This window comes from Quercus robur, chromosome 4, assembly GCF_932294415.1.
Source record: "Quercus robur chromosome 4, dhQueRobu3.1, whole genome shotgun sequence".
In the NCBI taxonomy this organism is placed as follows: Eukaryota; Viridiplantae; Streptophyta; class Magnoliopsida; order Fagales; family Fagaceae; genus Quercus; species Quercus robur.
In genome coordinates this window covers 29623453-29649141 of record NC_065537.1, presented here as the reverse complement: position 1 = coordinate 29649141, position 25689 = coordinate 29623453, and the positions used below count along the sequence as shown (strand labels likewise).

The following is a 25689-nucleotide window of genomic DNA, read 5'->3' as shown; positions in this document are numbered from 1 at the left end:
TGGGTTTTGGAAGGGATGGTAAGCCTTCTCTCTCTCTCTCTCTCTCTCTCTCTCTCTCTCTCTCTTTCTCTCTCATTTATTTATCTATTCATTACCTTTTGATTTACATATTATGTATATATTTATTTTATGCAAAGATGACATACATAATAATGATTTTTCTATTTGTTGGCTATATGCAGTTGTGCTGCCTTGTGTTGCTGCTGTGTGCTGGATACATGCTTCTGAGGGTTGAGAGCATTCTAGAGGCCATTGTTCTTTTATTTGATCTCTCCCCCTTTTTTTTGTTAATAAAATATTTATACAGAGTTTGTATTCTTATTATGCGAGGAATGGACCATTGGATATTTGTCCGGTTCTTTATCTTGACATAGTTATCATTACATTGTTATTATCTTTACTGTTTTCATTTTAATTAGTGCCTTTGTGGTCGATTTGCTGTCATTGTAATTAATATTATTATACAATTGATTTTTTTTTTTTAATATATAGATTCTCCCTCTCTCTCTTCTGACTTCTGGTCCAGTCCGTTTAAACAGCCCGCTTTCTATAACTTTGAATTGTAAATCTGAAATACACAAGCCTAGTCTATGTGAAAAGCAATGAGTCTAATGAGTCATGAGACTTGACACAATAGGGCTATTCTTTTTAAAGACAATTTTAATCTAAGGTGTTCGCTCCTAATAATAATATAGGTCTTTATTATTAGATCAAGACACTAACTAATTTTTTAGTATAGATAGAGATCGAACCCTATATCTTTTATTCGACAATAAGAGACATCACTAGTTAAGCTAATTGACACTCACACAATAGGGCCAATTTGCTCATAAGGTGTGTTGTTTAGTGTTTAGTGTGGCAAATGCTAAAATTTTAGCATTTGGTACACCTGCTGCCAATGCTCCTTATGAACCATTTTAGAAAAATTTTAAATAGCACTTTCTCTCTAGAGTTCGTTCAAAGTTTCAATTTTTTTTTATTTATTTATTTTTTTTTTTAAGAATTATGCAGACAAGAATGCCTAACTTGAATTTTGACCATTATTAATAGTTGGTAAACTATTTTTAATGGTATTTTGCTGGTCACAACTCTTCAATGGTGTCTCTTCATTATTTATATATATATATATTTGGAATTCTCAAGAATTGGTATTTATAGGTTTTATTGTACCCTAGAGAATGGATACTTTAAAGAAATCCTTTTGCAAACTTCTTAGAGTGGGAGAAAAGGGAAAACTTTTGTTGCTTACAAGTGTGTAGCAATTGCTGCATATAGGATTATGGGTAAGTAAAAAGAAAGTGATAAGTGCCTAAGAGTCCACCTTATTATGTGCATTGCACATGACCCTTGAACACAAGTTGATTTCCTTTTGCTGCCTCATCACCCATTATGCAACAAAATCTCTCTTAGGAGCAAATATCCTCTAAAAGGAAAACTCTTGATTCTTCTTCTTTTTTATAAATAAATTCAAAGGTGGGGGAAAAGAGGATCTGATGTGTAGTTTTCAAAATTATAAAATAAGATATTTTGAATTTGAACAGGTTTAATTGAACTAACTTTACATGCTGGCAAGACAAGATGAAATTCCTAATTTTATGATAATTTGCAATCACTTCCTAAACCGACTCTTGAAGAAATTGGTGCAATCTAGGAAAAAAATTGAAACAGATGAGCTTGTTTATAGTGACCATATTTTGTACATTCTAATTAATTAGTTGTATGATTTTTTTATTTATTTTTTATTGTAAAATGGTTATAGGTATATAATGTTTATAATTACTTTCTGAAGATAACATTTAAATAAAAGCAACAACAACATAAATACAAACATAAACATAACAAAGAGAATTTTATTGTACTCATAAATATATAGTGAAAATGTTTTGCAGATGGATATGTTAAATTTTTAGTAATCAAATAAAAGAGCATGTGCCAAACTAGCAAGTATTTTAACATGCAAGAAAATGAGTCCAATAAATAGACTATTTATTGAGTGGATTATAATGTCTAAGGTTTATATAATCTGGGAGAATAAAACAATTTATTAATTGAAATTGTCATACAAATTGGATTTTAAAACACAAATCCCAATAGATCAACCAATAAAATCCACTACATCCCCTATGTGGAAGTATACAAATGAATGATATTTGTGGTTTGTGTTAGTACAAGGAGAAGCAACATTATAGCAACAAGAAATGAAATCATTGCCCAAAGCCTACTGAAATAATTAAACTTCAGTTATGCAATCCATACTTCTAATGTCAACTACAGTGCATATTCATATTGTTGAAAATTTTAGAATAATACATTAGATGGGTTGATGAAGTAACCAAGCTTGAATATCAAGGAGATTTCTTAATAATCATCAAATCCAATTTTCTACAATTCCTTTGAGACGCACCAGTTCAACATCATGGCAATATTGCTCATATGTAATTAGATTTTGAAAGTTACTCTCTGTTCAATCCTCAATTGTCAAAGTTAGGATTTCCATTACCTAATTTCTAAACTTTAAATCAACTATTTTTCATTTCAATGTTTTCGTAAGTTCGAATTTGGCCTTATGAAGTAGTGTGACAAAAGGCATTGACTCCCAGTTCTTTGAATTATGTACTATTTCACAGAAAGAATGGCAAATGTTCATACAGACAAGACCAAGTAAATGCTTGTTGAGGACAAATTTTTCACACCACATGGCTTCATTTCATTGGCGACCCACACCACGTCAACATTATCATGGATTTTGGGAAAACCTCTTTTAAAGCCCCAAAGAGCCCATATTTACACAAAAAGGCGTCAAAGCCCATGGTCCAAGCTCATGGCACATCATCTCATTTTTGGCTCATGATCCAAGCTCATGAGTCTCATCAGGGAGTCGTGGTTTGGAGGGCCAAGAAGTATGTTCAGTAAAGCTCCAGTGGTTCAAAGTTGATAAAGGAAGGCATGTTGCTTGACGTGTCTTCCCCAATTCCCTGAACTCTAATGGGTCAGTGTGCAATAGGTAACATTTGGGTAAGCCTCTTATATCACATAACACTTAAAATGATAAAACTCCCCATGCTTTTTACATAAAAATTAATTTTCATCATATAATATAAGTATTTCATATCAATTATATTATTATCATCTAAATCAATTCCAAGAACATGGCTAAATATATATTAATATCTTATATCTAGCATTAAAATGCTCTCCTTACTCTCCAAGATTTGGTTAAGATACAAAAAGACCATGATTACATCTCTAAAATTTCATCAAATATATTTTCCAAAAGAGAAAACTTAGCCAAAAACACCAAAAACGGCTCCAGCGGAAGCTGCAACAGCTTCTGCAGAAGCTGAAACAGCTCCAGCAGAAGCTGCAAACAGCTTTTGCAGAAGTTGAAACAGTTTCAGCACATTCTGCAGTAGCTCCAGCTATGGTATCAGAAAAATCTCATAAAACTTATCTCAACATCTTTTATCAAATCATGAATTTAATGCCATATACTTTCTTCCAAGCAAATGATGTAATTTGGATGGCATCATCCAATTGTAATAGCTGTGATTGACAGCTGTTACAGCTATAACTTCAGCCATTAAGTCTCAAACTTTCTTCTTTTGGCCAAAAAACAAAAGACCACTTACTTTGTCAAAGATTTTTCATGATTTGCTAAGTTTCTCTTCAACTAGTTTTGATCTAGTTACATAACTTGGTTCTATAAAAAGAGGACTAAGCCACACACTAAGGGACCCCTCCTCTCTGACCCCCTTCTCTCTGATCTCTTCCTCTCTGATCCCCCCTCTTTGATCTCTCTGATCCAACCCTCCTCTCTAATCTCCCTCTCTGATCCTCTCTCTCAGATTCATCCCTCTCTCACCCTGTTATGTAGAAACTTCATTCATTTTGCTGCAAAATACACATTTTCCCACACTCCATTATTCTGAAGTATCATCATCTTATTGCCCAAAAACACATCTCCATCTCATTCTTTATTTCTCATACAAAATCTCCATTCTTAGAAAGCAACATAACGAATGTCATAATACAAAAAACAATCCCAGCAACAACCTTTACTACATTTAACCTTCATTTATCTATCTCATACTTCCATTTATTTTACAAAACACATTCCTCACAAAATACCCATACGTACTTCTCATATATCTCTAAGCTCCATGTCTCACAAATTATACATATACAAGATCCATGTCCAACATAGTATCTACATATAATTCCCATACATATTACAAACTCCATATCTCACAATATATACATATTCCTTACCATCTCCACACATTTTAAAACAAATCAAACACCCTTCCAAGAACTTATTACTAAAAGCCTTTTCTTATGAAAGGCAAAAACTTATAAAATCAAAAGCCTTTCTTATGGAAGGCAATATCACTCATATTTGATTAAAAACTAAAAGAGTATTACATGGGGAAAGTCATTTAAGTGTTTGATGAAATGGGATAAACTTAACCAACCTATGCACACGGCTGGACATACTCTCTCTCCCTCTAGTTGCACCCATTTTTCCCCTTCAATCATGAAGTCACCATGGAAGGACTCATAATATCATATTGTGCCATTGGACTCATTCTATCACGTTACTGAAATGTCTAAGTCCACTGCTGTCCTATGACTGGAGCCCTACATTATGAAGATAAGTCATTATATTTTACCTTCAAACTTATATTATCAAGTATATTTTGTTCATTATTATTATACCATTCAACTAATGTCATTATACTGTTGAAATCTTACTAGCTCATCAACATTATAAGGCTAGAGCCATAAACTATGAAGCTCACCAACATTATACAGCTGGAGCCACAAATCACATGAAGAACAAAGTGATACTACACGGCTGGAGTCAGAAACATAAAAGATAAGTCCATGTTCTCTCCATCTTTGAAATTACATTATTGAGTATATGTTAACTCATTATCATTTTAATATTATCTCACCATTTAATAGACATGGTCTCACTAATAATAAACATACATATTAATAAATTAATATACCACCAATGAACATATATTACTTGGACATAAACCATTGTTGGACTTGTATCATTTGGACATATACCACTAGTGGACATATATTATTTGGACAAAGACCATTGCTAGACATACCTTGTTATGATGAACATGAACCATGAACCGCAACTAGACATGGACTATTGGACTCATCCCATTGTTGGATATTTGACACCTAATTAATTATTTTCTAATATTGGACATCACTCAATATACATAATAATAATGTATCAACTCACCATTTAATCAAAGCTATCATGCTAAACATATTATTTATTTATTTCAACCACTATCATGATTCTAAGACTTTGAGTTTTATCTATTTTGTAGGCTTAAAAATGCACTGGTAGCCATTGGTCTATGCGGCCCAATGTCGAGTTCTGGGTTGACCTTCCCAAAACAAATCTGGGCCTAGCAAAGTCACACCTCCAAAGGCACGTGGCTACGTGCACAAAAAACGCCCCCGACAATGCTCAATATCATGGATTGAATTCCAAGATTATAAACATAAACAAAAAAATATATTTGTACTCAAACATATTTTTCTTTTTATAAATACAAATATTAGCAAATTTAAGAATTAATTCTATCAATATGTGACTTTATTATGCTTTTTACAAATCAATTTATTGATTATATAATAATTTTAATATTGTTCCAATGAATATCTATTATTTAATTTAGAAATGGAATTACAATCTATTATTTAATTTAGAAATGGAATTACAATCATACTTGCATTAAGTATAATTATGGTTAATCTTGTAGTTATCCTTTTAGCCAATTAATCATGCCTAAATTAATGCCTCTATAAAAATAAATGGGTACTTTAAAGTTATATTGTTGTAAAAATTATATTCTAATAAACATTTTTTTTATCAAATCATAATTTTAAGAATGTTAAAATTATGATTAAGTATGACAAACTTAGTCATAATTTTATTATGTTATGGTTTCCTTAGGTGTTATTATATGGAGCCCATTGTTATGACGAGCTTGTTAGCCAAATTAAAGATGCTTGGAATGCTGTGATGGTAGGTCTATCATTTACGTGAGGTTATTTAGGTGTTCCAGAGTATGAGGAAACAATTACTACTCTTTTCGGTTTTCTCAATCATTAGATATAATGTTAGGTTTTTTTTTTTTTTTTTTTTTTTGTTGTTGAGAAAACTGTCCCATGGTTCAATATTATCACAAAAGAAAACATAATTACAAGGAATCAGGAGTGACAAGAGGAGCTATATCATCAAGAGTGAACTTAATCCATACTTGAAGCTCATTGCCAAAAACAACTTTTCTAGCTAAGAAGTGGGCAACTAAATTGCCTATACGTTTAACAAAAGAAAAATTACATAAACCAAGATCAGCAGATAACACCAAAATATCACCAATCAAATGTCCATACTTCGAGTTTCTAGTATCTCTAGCTAGGATGGTGTTGATGATTACCTCAGCATCACCCTTTACAAAACACTCTAAAACACAATTCTTTTGCAAAAACTAGTGCCCTCCTATGAGCCAATCCTTCAACCACAGCTGGGGAGGTAGGTAGAGATACCCTTTCACACATGGCACCAATAACATAACTTGCAGAGTCACGCACTGCTACTCCTAAACCAATAGCTCCCAGGTTGTTGAAATGGCACCATCAAAATTAATTTTGAGATGGGGTAGATGGGTGGATTCCAATGAATGACTCAAGCTGATTGTTAGGTGGGGTGAACAGTGGGCCCATGAACATGCTAATAATCTTGAAGTAAAACCATTGCTCTTTGATGAATCTTATGAATCTCCACCACAACCTCCCTTACTCTCACCAAATTTCTTTGATTCTAGATAAACCAGAAAAGTGTGGTGACAAGGTTAAGATCCAACCATTCCCTCATCCTCAGAAACATTTCCCAAAAATCAGCAAAAGAGTTAAAGTGATACTTGAAAAACTTCTTGACAACCTTGTCAGGTTCCCAGATGGTGTTGGCTAATATCATAAAAATTTGAAGGTATAATTATGGAGCCTGTTGTATGAGATAATATATATTTCTTCTTTCATTTGATTAAATAAATAAATAAATACATACATCTGATAGATTTGATGGACGAAAACGAGAAAATAATTCGATAATTATATAATTCCCTATCAAAAACTAGAAAAAAAAAAGTATGGGTATATGATGTTATATTAATAGTCTAATATTTAGAAATGAATTTCTATTTCTAAATATTTAATTCCATATAGATCATATAATTATTATTGTAGAGGGATGGCTTATAGAGCCCAAATAATAGATTGACAAAGTCCAAATAACTTTGGGCCATGGGATAAAATAGGCTCAAAACATATTCCTCCGGGATGAAAAGCCTCCTTGTAAGGTACACACCTTGGACTACAAACCAAAGGGTACGATAACCATGAATCCAGTGAAAGCCTTCCCAAATGGTTTGTACCTCGAATCCTAGCCCAAAGGGCCTTGCCATCTTGGATTCGATCATAAATCACCACGGAATCCATTTGAGGTGAAGTGTTTCTACTAGACTAACAACGTTAACCTAATTTTTCTAGTTTCCGAGGAATAATTCTGTAGCATATATGGCTATTTGAGAATGCCTTCTAGAGCTTCCTGATAGATCTACAACAACATGCTTGACACACTTGCATTTAATGTTGAATAATTGATCAGAATAAGACAAAAAACCCCAAAAGTCTCTGTTCATCATAAAATTGAGAAAAGAAGAGCCCAATGGGATAGAAGGCTTCCTAATTGAATAAAGACAACTCATGCTGATGCTTGTGCTGAAGAAGAAAATGAAGCACATGAAAGACAGGATAAGGATGAAAAAGGAGGAGGAAGGGGAGTATAAAAGATAGGAAACTGATAAGAAGTGGGGGAGATTTTTCTAGATTTTGAGAAAAAATAGCAAAGAGAGATACACTATTGAGATATTATCATTTCAATTTGGGTTACCTAGTTCATTTTATAGTACTTCAAATTCGTGGGTTTTTATATATTATTTTTCTCTATGTTTTGGCATATATATATAGTTGGACATTTTTAATCCAATCTTCTTTTGGCTGTCTGAGGCACACTCTGGAGTTGGTTCAAAGTTTTAGTATTTTTTTTTTGGAATTATGCAGCAAGAATGCCTAACTTGAATTTTTACCATTATTAACTAATGTAAACTATTTTCAATGGTATTTGCGGGTCTTGACTCTTCAATGGTGTCTCTTCATTATTTATATATGTATATTTGGAATTCTCAAGAATAGCTATTTATAGGTTTGGTTGTATCCAAGAGAATGGATACTCCAAAGTTATCATTTTGCAAACTTCTTAGAGTAGGAGAAAAGGGAAAAATTTTGCTGTTTACAAGTATGCAACAATTATTGCATATAGGATTAAGTGGTAGCAAAAAGAAAGTGACAGATGACTAAAGGTCCACTTTATCATGTGCATTGCACAAGACCCTTGGACACATGTTGATTTTTTTTTTTTTTTTTTTTTTTTTTTTTTTTTTTATTGTTGTTGTTGTTGTTGTTGTTGTTGTTGTTGCTACATAACCCATTATGCAGCAATTGTTGCATACTAATATGCAACAAAACCTTTCCTGAGAGAAAATATCCTCTTAAAAGACAATGTTTTCAAGCTCGCCTTTCAGGCAAAAACTCTTGATTCTTCTTCTTTTTTATAAATAAATTCAAAGGTGGGAAAAGAGGATTTGATGTAGCAGTTTTCAAAATTATAATATAAGATTTTGTAAATTTGGACAGGTTCAATTGAACTAACTTTACACTCTGGTAAGACAAGATGAAATTTCTAATTTTTGGTAATTTGCAATTGCTTCCTAAACTAAGTCTTGAAGATACTAGTGCAATCTAGGCAAAAACTTGAAGCATATGAACTAGTTTACGGTGACCATATTCTAAACACTCTAATTGATCAATTGTATGATTTTTTTAATGGTAAAATGGTTATAGGTATATAACATTTAGAATTTCTTTCTAAAGATAACATTCAAATACAAGCAACAATAACATAAATATAAACATAAAAAAGAGAATATTATTGTACTCACAAATATATAGTTTTTTTTTTTTTTTTTTTTGACAAATAGAAGCATTAGAATATATTTAAAATAAATAAAAAAATTCTATCAATTTTGAATTTATTAGGCTTTCTACAAATTCATTTAATACATAAATTTTGTAATGTCAAATGTATCATATGTATTTTAAATTTACGTATCAATGTTGATATTTATGAATATTGGCTTCATTTTTATTTTTCATTTTTGTATAATAAGTTTTGCACATTCCTTAGGAAGTTTTTAATTCTTTTGACTGTTCTTAAATCGACTCTCAAGTACCAAGTGCAGTGGCATAGCTATTAAAGGACCAAGGGCGGCTTGGGCCCCCTTAAAATTTTTGAAATGTTTTTAAATTTTTTTTGAAATATCTTAAATAATTTGAAAATTTTTAAATAACCTTATCATTTTAGCCCCTCATACTTGATAACAAACATTGTCTACCCTTTAAAAAAGATCTATAACCACCCTAATTTTTTTTTTTTATGCCCAATAAATTTAAACTTTGGTCCATAATTTGGTCCACTTAACAATATATTAGGGTCTTTCAAGCAAAAAGAAAAAGACAAAAAAAAAAAAAAATTGGACATTACTATTTTAAATTTCATGCAAAATATATATATTTATATATATGGTGTTAGGGTTATATTTTATGTAATTGGCTAGTCCTCTTACAAAATGCACTTTTCTTGTAATTGGGTAGATCTAAGATGGGTTTAATACATCAAGAAATATGTTTTTCAAGCATATCAAGTGTTTGTATTAAAAGACATGAAGTTTGGCCCAAGAAACAAGTGAAGGAAAGCTGTTTATTAAGTCTCGACAGATGCCTACTATCGAGACTTAATATGAAGCTCAATAGATAACTCAACAACAGCTCGATCTATCGAGATTTATGATTTTCAGTTTTCTAGATTTGAAATTCTGCCTAGGCTTTTGTATTTGTTTAAGGTTTCTTTTCTCACAACCCTAGACCTATATAAGGCTTATTTGAAGTGTTATCTCATGCAGATATAAAGACCAAGAAATTTATTTTCTCTGTGAGAAGCTACTACGTTTGTATGCCATAGGGTTTTGTAACCAAGTGCTTCCAGGTCTTCATTGTTGATGAATTGAAGAACTTTTTAGCCAACAACATCATTCAAGTTGCTGTAGCTAGTCACATGCTAGGATCCGTACAAACGGTTAGTAACAAATTGGAGATTTGTGCACCAAAGGAAAGAAGGCTACTATAAGACCAAGTCCAATTGGGTATTAGAGCAAAGGTTTAACTGTAGGTTGTTATTTCAAGATAGGCCAGGGTAGGTGGTAGGATTCCTTATACATGTAACTGCTTGATTGTTGATTAGTGGATTCTTGGGAGTGGTGACCTTAAAATCACCCGGTGGGATTTTTCTCTTGCAAGAGGTTTTCCCCATTTGTCAACAAATCACAGTGTCAATTTAATTTCTATTGCATTTAGTTTATTTGGTGATTTGTTGGTGCCTTCACAATTTGCATGCAATTAAATCAAATTATTCAACTTTGGGGCCAAGCTATCTTAACCCAACAAGTGATATCAGAGTAGGTACACTCTGATTTGGTTTTAATCATTGCTGCGTGGTCCATTCACCCTTGTTGCTATAGATCGTGGGCAATCCCTGATTATTCCTCCTTTATTTGATGGTATTAACTATGCATAAAAGTACGCATTAGAGCCTTTTTGCAGTATTTAGATGAGAAATTATGGCTTGCAATTGAAGTAGGTTAGAACAAACCTGAAGAGCTGTGGACACAAGGGAGGAGTCGCCACCTAGTTATATGGTCTAAGAACCATGAATATAGCGTCCTTTGAAGGAAGGAACTTTGATCTTACTACCAGAGTTTGAGTTCAGAGTTTAAGTACAGTTTAAGGAAGGTGTTAGGCACCCAAGATCGCCCAACTCTAAGGTTGGTCTCCTATCATTGTGTCTTATGTCTTAACCCTATTAAAAACCATTTAAATACTTGCATTCTAAACTCACACATACACATAAACTAACATGGCACCTTTAATCCTAAACAAGCATACTAATCTATCCACAAAACAAAAGAGAGTCAAACACACAAAAGAAAACCCAAACATTCATCTAACATGCTTCAATATACATTTGAACAAGGTAGCAACCCTAGACATGGCAGCAAGCATCATCAAATGGTGTGCTGTTGCAGGCAACCAAAAATAAAACCTATACTTCTAAAAATATATGTAGTAGTGTGAGTAAGGATCGTTCCCATAGAGAGTATCTAGCCTAGTTTTATGCTATGTGAACAAGGAGGAGGGGTTATAATGAAAACAATTTTAAGAAAAACAATTAAGGAACAATTCAAATTAAAATATCGAAATCAATCAAAAGAACAAACCTTGATCTAAGTCAACATCCACCATCAGAATTTTACAACTGATCATCGATGCAAGTATATATCAATTTACACTTTGAATATTCACCGTTGGAACTATTTTCCTATCTCTCCTTAGTCGAATTTAATTAGAAAACAAACGATCTAATTAACCCTAACTACTAAAGAACCCAAGACAAGCGCTAAAGGTTTAATCTAGTAGCAGCCTTAAGAATTAGAGGGATCAATGAAACTAAACAACACAAACAGAAGCGGTTGTATTTAAATTAGTCGAGCATTCTTCCTAAGATCTAATAATTTCTGACACAGCAAATCATTAAATCTTGGTTGCTTCACAAGTTAGAGAGATCAAATAATTACGGATTTGATATCTAACCTAGCAATAGATTGCAACGAATAATAAACTAGTAGGCCTCCTAGTAATTAAATGAGACAATCATGAAAATAAGCACAGAAGAACATCTGATATTCAAAGCATAAATCGAACAATAAAAACAAATTAGATCTCACAGTTTTATTGATTCTGAGGCTTCAGTTTCCTTTGACCAAGTATAAAAGTTTAGCCACGCAAGGCCATGATGAAAACTCAAAGGAAAAAATCAAAGAAGAGGGGAGAGAGAGACGTGTGTCCAATTCTGATTTCTCCTCCCCCTTTTACACGTTAATTCCCCCTTTCCCAAGCCTACAAAATCTCCTAAAAATATTCTTAATAATAATATCCAAATCTAACTAATTAAGGAAAAATATTAAAAATAAAACAAAGTCCTAATACAACTAGGAAAGTGGTGTTTTTCAGCTGGAAATTTCGTGCATCAGATCTGGAGGCTTCCAAAAATAAACCACATTAGATACGCATATTAGAATTTCAGGCAAAGGAACATTCCAGAACGTCAATAGTGCAGGTGCAGCAATTTCAAGCTTGATTTCGACCTTTATGCAGCCCGTATCTCTAAAAACTCAAAACATGAAAGTTGTAGAGCTTTGTCTTGGCGTTCCACAGTATCTTGAATCATCTCAATTGGAGATTGGATGAGAGAGTTATGCCCAGATTACGAAACGATATCAAAGCTGTCCAGAATCGCCCAATTAGCTACGTTTTGCACTTAATGCCTCCATTTGCATCCTAAATCAAAATATAAGAATAATGAGTACATTTAGGCACCAAATAAATATAAAAGACTAAACATTAAGGGAGAAAAATATGACATTTTGCATTCTTATCATCAAACAAAACAAAAAATGAACATATTAGAAACCCTAATCATATATATAAAAACCCTAACACAAATGCATGGATATTGCTAATGCATCACTTATCCTTTACTTACTTCTCAGTAGCACAGCACCTATGGCATCAATGCATGAACATGTCGATGAATGGCATAGCATTAAAACTAAGAATACCTTGACCTAAACCCTAATCTAGACATGTGATAACAAAATAAGCATGTTAAAAGGTGAACAGACAATTATGGCCTTGAAAACATGTGAAAAGGAGGCTATGCAAACAAACATGTGAAGGCAGAGTCAAAACAAACAAAAAATTAGGGATTTTGGATAACAACATCATGCATGCTAGAACAAGTCTGCGTATGCTTGAGTTCAGCCTGTGTGCACAGGTTAGATCATGTATACGCAAATCCTTACCCAAAAAACCCAATTTACACAGAAACAGATCAGAAGTAAAACGAAACATAAAACATAAAATCTAACAACCTAACATGCTTAAAGATATAGAGAAAACATAAAACTAATGTAAACAAACATATATAAACGTAAACTAAACAAAGAAATAGATTAAAATAAGGATTAAAGCTGAAAAAAAAAAAGCTTAAATGAATACCTTAAAGCAAAAGCTCCTAGGCTTGACTTTTTACCATTCCCCTCAGTCAAATCTATCACAATTCAATAAAATAGTGATTAGTAATCTTAAACTCGAAGGATTGGGACCAAAAAAGTTCCCAATCAAATAAAAAATGACTTGAGGGTGTTTTGTGTAAAACTCCATTTTGATTCACTATCTTATAATGAATCTTAGGTTTTTCCTATGGGATTTCTGTGTGTTTTGAAAAAGTACCATGTTAGGCTTTATATAGGGTCTGTTTGGATATAACTTATTTTGCTGAAACTGAAAACTGAAAACTGAAAACACTGTAGCAAAATAATTTTTAAATGTGTGAATAGTATTGTGGGACCCATTTTTAATGGAAAAGTTGATAAAAAGTAGAGATTGTGGGACCCGTGAATAGTGCACAAGTGCACTGTTCACAGAAGAACAGGTCAACCATTGCGGCTGAAAAGAAAAAAAAAAAAAAAAAATCGGAGGAAACGCAGACGCAGCATAAGTGCTATCCAAACAAGCACATAGTGGAAAAAATGGGGTTTGGAATGGCTCACAGACAATGTGGGATTCGTTTCAAACCTTTTATTGCAAAAAACTTGCATTTCTTATGCTTTTGAAACCCTAGCTATATACGTAGGAACATGTCTGTGTATGCATGCATTGACCCGCATACGCAGATCACGACCCACGTACGTAGGCCAAGGACTACTTTGGTCAATTTTATTTCCAAAAATATATTTTTTTCTCATTAAAAAGGTTATATTTTCCATTTTAACACTTCTAAAGTCAATTTAATATCTAATTGGGCTCTAAACTAGCCTTGGGTCTTAGAGTTCGAGTATCATTGGAGAACAGGGGCCCGAGTCGTAAAGGGTACAAAATGTAGTGTCTACAAAAGCCACGAGCAAAATGGGATGATACTAAGATCAAAGTTGCAAATTTTAACATTAGTGTTGTGACTAATGAAGAATTCAAGATCTCCACTAACAATGCAAAGAAAGCATGGACTATTCTTCAAAATACCTATGAGGGCACAAAAGCTATTAAAAACTCCAGGCTCCAAAGGCTCACTACCTGTTTTGAGGAAATAAGGATGGATAAGGATGAGTCATTCAATGAATTCTATTCCAAGCACAAGGACATAGTGAATTCAGCTTCAATTTTGAAGGATAGATTCTAGAGCCCAAGATTGTCAAGAAGATTCTCAAAACTCTTCGAGAAAGATTCTATGCCAAGATCACTGCCATAAAAGAATCAAAGGATCTTGATTCTATTCCTTTGACAAAGCTAATTGGGAATTTGCAAACCTATGAACTAGGGTTAGCAAGGGTTGGTAAGGGTAGCAAAGGCATGAACATGGCTTTGAAGGTTAAGAATGATCATAACAATGAGTTGTCTAAAGATGAGGATACTAAGTTAAAATCTTATATTACTAGACAATTCAAGAAGTTCATTAAGAATGCGAACGTAAAAGCAAGTGATAAGGATCACAAATAGTATGGATTCACTCAATTCAAGTCCCAAGACAGAGGCAAGAGAGAATTCAAGGATGCTGGTCAAAGCAACAATGTTCCTACTGGGCAATGCTACGGATGTCAAGGATTTGGACACATGAAGCAAGAATGCCCCACATATCTCAAATCTATTGGCAAAAGCAAAGCCCTAGCTGCCACTTTGAGTGATACAGGACCAGAAGTAGAATCTGATGATAGTGATCAAGATGGGATAGTGAGTGCTTTCACAGCTACTGTTGACTCCCCTAAGGAAGCAATAGAACTAATTGATGAGGAAGAAGAGTTGAGAGAATCAACGTTTGAGAAGATGGATGAGCAAGACAAAATCCATGCTACCTACTCTAAATTGTACAAGATCTTCAAGAAGCATGAGAAGCTTTACCCGTTAGCTACGAGAAAGCTTAGTGAAATGGAGCTTAGTGAAGTGGAGTTGGAATGAGAGGAACTCTCCACAAAGTTTGATAAAGCTAATAAGGCAGTGGTTGAAGAAGATGAAAGGTTGAATAAAGTAAAAATTGTATTTAAAAAATGATGCTAATGATTGGTGTAAAAGAGATTTGTAGAATTTATTGCAAAACTTCCATATTATATATAGTATAGATAAATACGTACAGACATTGTTTTTGGTTTTTGGTTTTTGATTATTTATTGATTTTATTTTTTAGTTATAAATAATATTAATTAAAGTAGATGAATATGTAAACACAAAGTTAGATGTAAAGTTAACAAGATAAATCTGTAAAGTCAGTCTATTTATATATTTAATATTGTCAACAAAATTTAGGAAAAAAAAAGGAAAAGAATAATTATATTGCTAATAATGTGTTGGATGAGGTGGTGCAATATAAGTATAGCAACAATAAATGTTATGTTTCAGTTTTTAGATATATATATAGATATAAATGTTGGCTAATATCATAAAAATTTGAAAGTATAATTATGGAGCACGTTGAATGAGATAATATATATATTTTTTTCATATGATTAAATTAATAAATAAATACATACATCTAATGGATATAATGAACGACAACATGAAAATAATTCAATAATTATATAATTTCCTACTAAGAAATTGAATAATAAAAAATATGAGACAAAGTTTAGCTAAAAAATTGGTTGTAGTTTTAGGCTACAACCTTACTCAATAAAATAAATATTATTACATATTTAAAAATTTTAACCGTTGAATTGCATGTTCTTGATGTTCTTAATTCACATGTTAAATTTTGTGTCAATCGATTATTATTTACATATGATCTGTACACTTATATTTTATGCATAATTTTAAACTACAAAAATTTCCAATTTAAACAATTTATTGATGATATAGTTATCGATATTCAAATTTCTAGAAATTTTGCAAGCATAGAGGATACAAGAAAAAGATGTAGTCCAATGATAGATTTGTTAAAATTCATCTCTAATAAAAAGATATTGAGTTTTGCAATCCATACTTCTAACATCTACTACAATTCATATTCACATTTTTTAAGTTTCTAGGGTGATTCATTAGATGGGCTTACGAAGTGACTATGCTTGAATATCGAGGAGGCTGCTTAGACCTTGTTTGGATTTTTTTTTTCATCACTCATCATTCCTTACTCAATTTCCGTCATTCATCACTTATCACTCATCACTCATCACTTAAAATACTCAACTCCCTACACCCCACCCCGTTTGGCACCATCACTCACTTGTCATTACTCAATATTTTTCAATTGTTCGTGGGACCCACACACTGACCCAATGTTAGTTGACTTTTCTCTCTCCTTTTTTCCCCCTGCCTCTCCTCTTCGTTTTTCTTTGCTTTTCCCTTTGTTTTCTCCTATTTTTCTCTACTTTTCTCTTCATCCGTGTTAACACATACTTTAATCAAGCCCACCATGATCCTTATTTTCATACTTTTCCCAAATCTAAAATATAACCAAATGGCTATCCAGTATTTTTCTTTTCCAAAAACCTAAAAAAAAAAAAAAAAAAAAAAAAAAAAACCACCGCCACAGCCACCGCTACAACCCACAGTGACAACAGCAACAACAACATCAACAACGGCGACAACTTTGACATCAACAACGGCAACAACTTCGATAAACTCAAGAAGAAAAAAAGGAATGGAAACCCAGTGAAAAAAAAATAATAATAAAAATCCCAAGTCCAGAAACCAAACCCAAAAACCAATGTGAAAAGAAAAGAAAAAAAAAAAGAAGAAAAAAGAAAAGGAGAATAGAAAAGAACATAAGAAAAAAAAAGAACTATACCTAGAAGAAAAAGAAAAGAAAAGAAATGGAGAATAAAAAAGAAAAGAAGAAAAAAAGAAAAGGAGAATAGAAAAGAACATAAGAAAAAAAAAAAACCAAACCCAGAAGAAAAAAAAAAAAGGAGAATAGAAAAAAAAAAGAAGAAAAAAAGAAAAGAAAAAAGAAAAAAAGAAAGAACCAAACCCAGAAAGTGAAAGGAAAAGAAAAGAAGAAGAAGAAAAAAAAGAGGAGAATAGAGAGAGGTGTGTCCCAGACCCGTGAAAAAAAAAAAGAAAAAAAAAGATAAATTCAGTTGGAGAGAGCAAAAAGTATGACCGTGGGACCCATATGTAATTTTAATTACAAAAATGTCATTAAAAACATAGTTATGGAAATTGAAAACAGCTAAAATGTGTTTTCAGTTTTCATAACTCATCACTCAAAAATCAGAGAATTAAGTGATGGAAACAAAAACTAGAAATATAGTTATTGAAATTCAATCAAATTTTTGAGTTATGGATCCCACAATTTTTGAGTTATGAGTTATGAAAACAGAATTGTAAGTTATGGAAACTAGAAATCTAAACACCCCCTTAATCACCGCCAAATCCAATACAATTTTCCACAATTTCTTGGAGACACACCAGTTCAACATCATGGCAACATTAGGCATCTACAATTAGATTTCAAAAATTGCAATCAATTTTTAGGCGGTGTGGCCAAATGCCTCGTAGATGAATTGACTCCTCTCTGTGCATAAAGTACGTGGGGGTCTAGGGGAGAAATAATTCGAACTGCGAAATTAACAATATGTTGTAATAATTTCTAAAATAAAAAAAAAATAAAAAAAATAAAAAAAGAAAGAAAAAGGAAAAAGAAGAAGTTCTTTGGGCGGTGTGTTGCAATCAAAAGTAGATTCGCCAGGTTAGACCGGGCTCTTCAAGACAAAAGCAATATAATAATAATGATGATGATGATATAACCTGCCTTGCTTTCTTCTTGTTCCCACTGATGTAAATTGCTAATTTGCTTTGCCTTTCGCCAAATAGTCTTTTTAACTTTTAGTATTCTTCCCCAACGCGGTGTTGCCGCCCTCGCTTATTCATAACATCTGTCTTTCTAAGAAACAACTCCACCCGACCCAACCCAACCCAAAATCCCCCGTTATATGTATATATATAGAAAACCCTCCATGAACCCATACCTATATTCTCTCATTCTTTTCCTTTTATCATTTCTCCTACTTTGTTAAGAGAGCTTTGTTCAAAGATGAGTTCAAGTGAGCCTGCAGGTAACTACTAGATACCATGTTTTATTAATTATTGCTCATGTATTTCATTTTCACCACAAGTTATGTTGATGTTTGTACACAATCTTTGAATTTTCTGCCACACACGGACACCTAGGAAAATTATTCAGGTGTTCGTTAGAAGGAAAAATTATTTCAATATTCATCTGCAAGAAGAAAAATAATTTGAATCCTTTTTATGGAAAAATAATTTGATTTTTATAACCTGCAATTGTTAAGTGTGGGGTAGTATATAAACTTGGGCAGGACATAAAAATGGCAGTAATGCAAAATATCAAAGACCTTGTCAGCTTGGGTTTCTGTTGCAGTATTAAGAAAAGCCAACTGTGCTACCCATGCCCTTATTGCCTGGACTCCTTTTTGTAATGATTTTATTTTTGGGGCCTTCCCCATCTTCAGTTTTCCTGTTCACGTTAAAATTTTAATGTTGTTTATGATTTCAAAACATTAGGGAGAAAGATAAGTAATTTATTTTTGGTCATAATCATGTACTCCCTATGGAAAATATTGTAGCCTTGCACTTGCAGGCAAGATGCATCCAATCACTTGCTATATTTGTTCAAATAATTCATGTGTTTTTTGTTGAATTAAGTATTGATTACATGAAGTGGTTTAAAAAAAATTCAGTTGCATATCCTCCACCTTCAACCGCGCCAGCTTATTATGTAGCTCCACCGCCGGCTGGTTATCCTACAAAAGATGGCTCCGGATACTCTCAAAATCCTCCTCCTCCGGTGGAAACCAAGTCTAGGGGTGATGGGTTTTGGAAGGGATGGTAAGCCTTCTCTCTCTCATTTATTTATCTATTCATTACCTTTTGATTTACATACATAATAATGATTGTCTATTTGTCTATTTGTTTGCGATATGCAGTTGTGCTGCCTTGTGTTGCTGCTGTGTGCTGGATGCATGCTTCTGAGGGTTGAGAGCGCTCTAGAGGCCCGAGGCCATTGTTCTTTTATTTGATCTCACCCCAATTTTTTTGTCAATAAAATATTTATACAGAGTTTGTATTCTTATGATGTGAAGAATGGACCATTGGATATTTGTTCGGTTCTTTATCTTGACGTAGTTATCATTACATTGTTATTATCGCATTGTTATTAATTAGTGCCATAGTGGTTGATTGGCTGTGCTTTTATTGTTGTTGTAATTAATATTATTATACAATTGATTCTCTCTCTCTCTCTCCTGACTTCTGGTCCAGTCCGTTTAAACAGCACGCTTTCTATAACTTTGAATTGTAAATCTGTAGGTCCAGTCCGTTTAATCAGTACGCTTTCTATAACCTTGAATTGTAAATCTGATATACACAAACCTAGTCTATGTTAAAAGCAATAAGTCTAATGAGTCATGAGACTTAACACAATGGGTCTATTTTTTTAAATGGTATGTTGTAAAATGATGTACTAAAATGATAAAGTAGGTTTTTGATGTGTCAAAATGACATTTTTTTATGAGAGAGCTGATGAGAATGCTATGCCAAATGCTAAAATTTCAACATTTGGTACACCTGCTGCCAATGCTAGCTCTTAATGAACCCTTTTAGAAAAATTTTAAATACCACTTTCATTCTGGAGTTCATTCAAAGTTTTTTTTTTTTTTTTTTTTTTTTTTTTTTTTTAGAATTATGCATATAAGAATGCCTAACTTAAATTTTGACCATTATTAACCATTGGTAAACTATTTTTAATGGTATTTTGCTGGTCACGACTCTTCAATGGTGTCTCTTCATTATATATATATATATATATATATATATATATGTATATATTTGGAATTCTCAAGAATTGGTATTTATAGGTTTTATTGTACCCTAGAGAATGGATACTTTAAAGTAATCCTTTTGCAAACTTCTTAGAGTGGGAGAAAAGGGAAAAATTTTGTTGCTTACAAGTATGCAGCAATTGCTGTATATATGATTATGTGGCAGCAAAAAGAAAGTGACAAGTGTCTAAGAGTCTACCTGATTATGTGCATTATACATGACCCTTGGACACATGTTAATTTCTTTTTGCTGCCTCATAACCCATTATGTAGCAAAATCTCTCTCAGGAGCAAATATCCTCTTAAATGAAAACTCTTGTTTCTTCTTCTTTTTTATAAATAAATTCAAAGTTGGGGGAAAAGAGGATCTGATGTGCAGTTTTCAAAATTATAAAATAAGATTTTGTGAATTTGGACAAATTCAATTGAACTAACTTTACATGCTGGCAAGACAAGATGAGATTTCTAATTTTATGATAATTTGCAATCACTTCCTAAATTGACTCTTGAAGAAACTGGTGCAATCTAGGCAAAAATTTGAAGCAAATGAACTTGTTTATAGTGACTATATTCTAAACATTCTAATTGATTAGTTGTATGATTTTTTTAATTGTAAAATGGCTATAGGTATATAGCATTTAGAATTGCTTTCTGAAGATAGCATTTAAATAAAAGCAACAATAACATCAATATAAACACAAACATAATGAGGATAATTTTATTGTACTCATAAATATATAGTTTTTTTGACGAATAAAAGTATTAGAAAATGTTTATATATAAAAAAATTATATCAACTTTGAATTTATTCGTCTTTTTACAAATTTATTTAATACATATATTTTGTAATGTCATATGTATCATGTGTATCTTGAATTCACATATCAATGTTGATATTTATGAATATTGGCTTCATTTTTTTTTTTTTTTTGCATAATATGTTTGGCACATTCCTTAGGAAGTTTTTAGTTCTTTTGAACACTCTTAAATCAACTCTCAAATACCAAGTGAAAATGTTTTGCAAATGAATATGTTTAATTTTTAGTAATTAAATTGAAGAGCATGTGCCAAACTAACAAGTATTTTAACATGCAAAAAAATAAATCTAATAAATAAGCTATTCATTGAGTGGATTATAATGTCCAAGGTCTATATAATCTGGGAGAATAAAACAATTTATTAATTGAAATTGTCATACAAATTGGATTTTAGAACATAAATCCCAATAGATCAACCAATAGAATCCATTACATCCCTTATGTGGGAGTATACAAATGAATGAAATTTATGGTTTGTGTTAGAGTAAGGAGAAGCAACATTGTAGCAACAAGAAATGAAATCAATTACCCAAGACTACTAAAATAATTGCGCTTTAGTTTTGCAATCCATACTTCTAACGTCAACTACAGTGCATATTCACATTGTTGAAGATTTTAGAGTAATTCATTAGATGAGTTGATGAAGTAACCAAGCTTGAATATCGAGGAGATTGCTTAATAATCACCAAATCCAATTTTCCACAATTCCGTTGAGACACACCAGTTCAACATCATGGCTATATTGCTTATATGTAATTAGATTTCGAAAGTTACACTTTGTTCAATCCTCAATTGTCAAAGTTGGGATTTCCATTACCTAATTTTTAAACTTTCAATCAACTATTTTTTATTTCAATGTTTTCGTAAATTCAAATTTGACTCCCAGTTCTTTGAATTATGTACTATTTCACGGAAAGAAGTGCACATGTTCATACGGACCAGACCAAGTAAATGCTCAATATCATGGATTGAATTCCTAGATTATAAACATAAACATAAACAAATTTTTCTTCTTATAAATACAAACATTAGCAAATATAAAAATTAATTCTATCAATATGTGACTTTATTATACTTTTTACAAATCAATTTATTGATTATATAATAATTTTAATATTGTTCCAATGAATATCTATTATTTAATTTAGAAATGGAATTACAATCATACATGCATTAAATATAATTACAGTTAATCTTATAGTTATCCTTTTAGCCAATTAATCTTGGCTAAATTAATGCCACTATACAAATAAAATGGGTACTTTAAAGTTATATTATTGTAAAGTTTATATTCTAATAAATTTTTTTTTTATCAAATCATAATTTTAAGAATGTTAAAATTATGATTAAGTATGACAAACTTAATCACAATTTTATAATTTTATGATTCGGTTTCCTTAGGTGTTATCATATGAAGCCCATTGTTATGACGAGTTTGTTTGCCAAATTAAAGATGCTTGGAATGCTGTGATGGTAGGTCTATAATTTACGTGAGGTTGTTTAGGTGTTCCAGAGTAAGAGGAAACAATTACTGCTCTTTTCGGTTTTCTCAATCATTAAATATATTGTTGGCTTCTTTTTTCTTTTTCTTTTTTTTTTTTTTTTGTTTTTCTGTTTTTTTTTTTTTTTTTTTTGTTTTGAAAACTGATCCATGGGTGAATATTATTGCAGAAGAAAACAAAATTATAAGGAATCACGAGTGACAAGAGGAGCTATATCATCAAGAGTGGACTCAATCCATACCTGAAGCTCACTGCCAGAACAACTTTTCTAACTAAGAAGTGGGCAACTAAATTTTCTATACATTTAACAAAAGAAAAATTACATAAACCAAGATCAGTAGCTAACACCTGAATATCACTAATGAAATGTCCATACTCTGGGTTTCTTGTATCTCTAGCTAGGATAGCGTTGATGATTACCTCAGCATCACCCTTTACAAAACACTCTGAAACACATAATTCTTTTGCAAAAACTAGTGCCCTTCTACAAGCCAATGCCTCAACCATAGTTGGGGAGGTAGGTAGAGATAACCTTTCACACATGGCACCAATAACATAACCTGCAGAGTCACGCATTACCACTCCTAAACCAGTAGCTCCCAGGTTGTTGAAAGTGGCACCATCAAAATTAATTTTGAGATGGGAATAGATGGGAGGGTTCCAACAAATGGCTTGAGCTGGTTGCTTGGTGGGGTGAATAGTGGGCCCATGAACATGCTGATAATCTTGAAGAAAAAACATTGCTCTTTGATGAATCTTATGAATCTCCACCACAACCTCCCTTACTCTCACTAAATTTCTTCGATTCCAGATAAACCAAAAAAGTGTGGCAACAAGGTTAAGACCCAACCTTTCCCTCATCCTCAGAAACATTTCCCACAAATCAGCAAAAGAGTAGAAGTGATACTTGAAAAACTTCTTGATGACCTTGTTAGGTTCCCAAATGGTAATGTTGGCTAATATCATAAAAATTTGAAGGTATAATTATGGAGCTTGTTGAATGAGATAATATATACTTATTTTTTCATGTGATTAAATTAATAAATAAATACATACATCTAATGGATCTGATGGACGACAACGTGAAAATAATTCGATAATTATATAATTCCCTATCAAAAACTAGAATATATATATATATATATATATATATTTATGGGTATATGATGTTATATTAACAATCAAATATTTAGAAATGAATTTCTATTTCTAAATATTTAAATCCATATAGATCATATAATTATTATTGTAGAGAGATGGCTTATAGAGCCCAAATAATAGATTGACAAAGCCCAAATAACATTGGGCCATGGGCTAAAATAGGCTCAGAACATATTCCTTTGGGATGAAAAGCCTCCCTAAAGGGTACACATCTCGGATTACAAACCGAAGGGTGTGTTACCAAGAATTCAGTGAAAGCCTTCCCAAATGGTCTGTACCTTGGATCTTGGCCCAAAGGGCCCCGCCATCTTGGATCCGATCATAAATCACACGGAATCCATCCAAGGTGAAGCGCTTCTACTAGACTAACAATGTTAACCTAAATTTTGAGTTTTTGAGGAATAATTCCATAGCATATGTGGCTATCTGAGAATGCCTTCTAGAGCTTCCTGATAGATCTATAACAACCCGCCTGACACACTTGTAGTTAATGTTGGATAACTTATCAGAATAAGACAAAAACCCCAAAAGTCTCTATTCATTATAACATTGAGAAAAGAAGAGCCTGATGGGATAGAAGGTTGCCTAATTAAATAAAGATGGCTCATGCTGATGCTTGTGCTGGAGAAGAAAATGTAGCACATGAAAGAAGGGATAAGGATGAAAAAGGAGGGGGATGGGGAGTATAAAAGAGAGGAAATTGATAATAAGTGGGGCAGATTTTTCCAAATTTTGAGTGAAAATAGTAGAGAGAGATACACTATTGAGATATTATCATTTCAATTTGGGTTACCTAGTTCATTTTTTAGTTAGTACTTCAAATTCGTAGGTTTTCATATATTATTTTTTCTCTAAGTTTTGGCATATTTATATATAGTTGGACATTTTAAGGTTAAAAGAGTACTTAATCCAATTTTCTTTTGGCTGTTTGAGGTTCACTCTGGAGTTGGTTCAAAGTTTTAGTATTTTTTTTAGAATTATGCAGACAAGAATGCCTAACTTGAATTTTGACCATTATTAACTGCTGGTAAACTATTTTTAATGGTATTTGTAGGTCATGACTCTTCAATAGTGTCTCTTCATTATTTATATATGTATATTTGGAGTTCTCAAGAATTGCTATTTATAGGTTTGGTTGTATCCAAGAGAATGGATAATCTAAAGTTATCCTTTTGCAAACTTCTTACATTGGGAAAAAAAGGGAAAAGTTTTACTACTTACAAGTACGCAGCAATTGCTGCATATAGGATTAAGTGGTAGCAAAAAGAAAGTGACAACTGTCTAAGGGTCCACTTGATTATGTGCATTACACAAGACCCCTGGACACATGTTGCTTTTTTTTTTTTTTGCTACATAACCCATTATGTTACAATTTCTGCATACTAGTATGCAACAAAACCTTTCTCGAGAGAAAATATCCTCTAAAAAGACAATGTTTTCAAACACGCCTTTCAGGTAAAAACTCTTGATTCTTCTTCTTTTTTATAAATAAATTCAAAGGTGGGGGAAAAGAGGATTTGATGTAGTTTTCAAAATTATAAAATAAAATTTTGTAAATTTGGACATGTTCAATTGAACTAACTTTACACGCTGGTATGACAAGATGAAATTTCTAATTTTTTGGTAATTTGCAATCGCTTCCTAAACTAACTCTTGAAGATACTAGTGCAATCTAGGCAAAAACTTGAAGTAGATGAACTTGTTTACAGTGGCCATATTCTAAACACTATAATTTATTGGTTATATGAATTTTTTAATGGTAAAATGGTTATAGGTATATTACAATTAGAATTTCTTTCTAAAGATAACATTCAAATACAAGCAACAATAACATAAATATAAACATAAAAAGGAGAATATTATTTTACTCATAAATATATAGTTTTTTTTTTTTTTTTTTTTGACAAATAGAAGCATTAGAATACATTTCAATAATAATAAAAAAAAAATCTGTCAATTTTGGATTCATTAGGCTTTTTACAAATTTATTTAATACATATATTTTGTAATGTCAAATGTATCATATGTATTTTAAATTTACGTATCAAT

General features: G+C 32.1%; 1 long non-coding RNA gene across 2 annotated transcripts in view; it reads left to right on the top strand.

Moving 5' to 3' along the window:
* LOC126721108 (uncharacterized) overlaps positions 1 to 25689 on the top strand; it is a 51994-nt gene that overhangs the window by 12190 nt on the left and 14115 nt on the right. The window contains exon 3 of one of the 2 annotated variants that reach the window (XR_007653825.1): positions 183 to 369. The exons of the other annotated variant lie outside the window; for it this stretch is intronic. This is a non-coding gene — a long non-coding RNA (uncharacterized LOC126721108). Of the gene's footprint in view, positions 1 to 182; positions 370 to 25689 lie in introns of those variants that run through there. 2 annotated transcript variants of the gene reach the window in all.